This window comes from Panulirus ornatus, chromosome 25, assembly GCF_036320965.1.
Source record: "Panulirus ornatus isolate Po-2019 chromosome 25, ASM3632096v1, whole genome shotgun sequence".
Taxonomy (NCBI): Eukaryota; Metazoa; Arthropoda; class Malacostraca; order Decapoda; family Palinuridae; genus Panulirus; species Panulirus ornatus.
Window position 1 is genome coordinate 928,482 of NC_092248.1, and position 3,042 is coordinate 931,523.

General features: G+C 42.9%; 1 pseudogene; it reads left to right on the top strand.

The window, feature by feature from the left end:
• Positions 1-468: 468 nt before the first annotated feature.
• On the top strand, positions 469-2,235 carry LOC139757134 (cytoplasmic tRNA 2-thiolation protein 2-A-like; annotated as a pseudogene).
• Positions 2,236-3,042: the final 807 nt, after the last annotated feature.

A 3,042-nucleotide genomic window follows, 5' to 3' on the forward strand; every position in this document is an offset into this window, starting at 1 on the left:
GTATGGTGAGCACGTCGCGCTCACCTCGTATCTTGCTGTGTTGACAGTGTTGTTGTGTACCGCCGCTGCTCCTTTTCAGGAATTATCTCTTCTCATTCTGTTAAGAGTTTTGTCTTCTCACATCTGTGTCATATCTTCACCGTGTAGCTCACTGAGAAAGATCTCGAATTACTTTCTGGGGCACTATCATGTTCTTGTCTGTCGTGTTTATAGTACAGTCACAGGCAAACATGTCCATTCAGTCATTGTATCTTTCCATTTGTAAAGCGTATACGTATATATATATATATATATATATATATATATATATATATATATATATATATATATATATATATATGTTACATGCTGTGTAATGCAGGAACTCCCCTCATGTTACAAGAAACTACCATACCACAGTGGACGAATTGATCTGAAGTATGGGAGATGCAGTTGAACAGATACCTTGACTGGTGTGCTAGAAAAGATTACATCGCTGAAGGAGTATTAAGCATACACCGAAAGGGTTAACTTCAAGCAGATAGTTTTTTAGTATTTTGGATGCTAAAACAGCAGCCATGTGTAGTGTTGGCCCTGATGAATTGACTGAAATGACACGTGCCACAGATGGTCTAGATATTAGTAGAGGGGATGTTCTCTGCCGGAAATGTGGTACATCAAAGGCAGAAGTTGCATTGAGAGTCAAGGACGCATACTGCGGGTTGTGCTTCTTGTATTTTGTGCACAAGTTTCGATCTACCATTGGCAAGTCGAAGCAAATTCATGCTGGTGAGTGTGTGCTGGTGGCTACATCAGGGGAACCATCCTCCAGTGCCCTACTTCATTGGTTACATGAGGGCCTTAATGAAAATTCTCACAAAAGGCTGCGATTTGAACTAACCTTTCTCTATGTAGATGAAAGTTGCGTTAGCAGCAGTCCAACAATGGGGCCAGAATATGTCCAGAAAATTTGCATTGAGGTAAATTCCTTGGATTTTCCAATTTATGTTACATCACTGCAACAGGTCATGGTACCTAAACCACATCCACCTGTCTTGTTCACTAAGGAATGGAAAGACATAAATTTTCCAACCACTTCGGGTTTCGAGGAGAACCTTCGCAAACTTCTCTGTTCCTGCAGGAGCACAACAGCCCGGGAAGACTTGCTTGAGGAACTGAGGCGTGAAATTATTGTGCACTCTGCTCAGACCGTAGGGTACCAAAAAGTGTTCTTGGCTGATAATTCGTCAAAATTATCTATCCGTATCCTCTCACAAGTTGCAGTGGTAAGAGGCTCACAGCTTTCAAGTCAAGTGAACTTTCAAAGCTTTTCACCACGACATTGAAGTTTATCGACCAATGAGGGAAATCCTTGAAAATGAAATCCTTTACTATGTAGATCTCCATGTGTTAACTGTATTGCAGGCCCCAACATTTGAGCCTAAGGGTATAAGCATTGCTTCATGTGCAAAAGAGTTGGTTCTGGGCCTGCAGAAGGAGTTGGTTCTGGGCCTGCAGAAGGAGTTGGTTCTGGGCCTACAGAAGGAGTTGGTTCTGGGCCTACAGAAGGAGTTGGTTCTGGGCCTACAGAAGGAGTTTCCTGCTACATTTCCAACAGTATTCCGTACTGGAGATGAATTAGTATCCACCTATCCTGAGTGTGGCAAGTCCTCATCTACAAGTTTGAATGGTAATCCTGATAGTAACTTTACCGTGAGTATCAGTAGTAACCGTTGTGCCTTGTGTGGCTCTCACATGGGCACTGGACAAGGTGAAGCATCAGCTCTTCATGCTACCCTGGTGTCTCAGTAGCTATCTTGTCGTAGTTCTTCACACATCTTACAGCAAACTGAAACAAACGAAGGCACTATTGCCAGTCATGAGAGTCATAATATGAATGGATGTACAACAGAGAAGACTTCTAATTCTTGTGACTGCCACCAAAGTTCAGGATGTTGTGGTGGTGGTAAGATTGGTTCCATTGGAAACAGAAAACCTGAAATAATCGATAAGTGTGTAATAGAACGCTATCTATGCTATGGCCGTCGCACCATTTTGAAAGAGATTGAGGAATTGGATCATCATCCTATTAAGGTGCAGAGAGCAGCAGCAGGAGTTGAGCAACGAAGGCATATGAGAGAACAGATTCAAAACTTTCTTCTTTGATTGATGAAGATAGTCCCTCAAACTGAGGGAGAAAGAATACTTCCCACGTATTCCCTGTGTGTCGTAGAAGGCGACTAAAAGGGGATGGGAGCGGGGGACTGGAAATCCTTCCAAAAATAGAAACAGAGAAGGGGGCCAAGTGAGGATATTCCCTCTAAGGCTCAGTTCTCTGTTCTTGACGCTACCTCGCTAACGCGGGAAATGGCGAATATGTATAAAAAAAGAAATATATATATATATATATATATATATATATATATATATATATATATATATATTTTTTTTTTTTTTTTTTTTTTTTTTATACTTTGTCGCTGTCTCCCGCGTCTGCGAGGTAGCGCAAGGAAACAGACGAAAGAAATGGCCCAACCCCCCCCCCCCCATACACATGTACATACACATGTCCACACACGTGTATACATACCTACACAGCTTTCCATGGTCCACCCCAGACGCCTCACATGCCTTGATTCACTCCACTGACAGCACGTCAACCCCTGTATACCACATCGCTCCAATTCACTCTATTCCTTGCCCTCCTTACACCCTCCTGCATGTTCAGGCCCCGATCACACAAAATCTTTTTCACTCCATCTTTCCACCTCCAATTTGGTCTCCCTCTTCTCCTCGTTCCCTCCACCTCCGACACATATATCCTCTTGGTCAATCTTTCCTCACTCATTCTCTCCATGTGCCCAAACCATTTCAAAACACCCTCTTCTGCTCTCTCAACCACGCTCTTTTTATTTCCACACATCTCTCTTACCCTTACGTTACTTACTCGATCAAACCACCTCACACCACACATTGTCCTCAAATATCTCATTTCCAGCACATCCATCCTCCTGCGCACAACTCTATCCATAGCCCACGCCTCGCAACCATACAACATTGTTG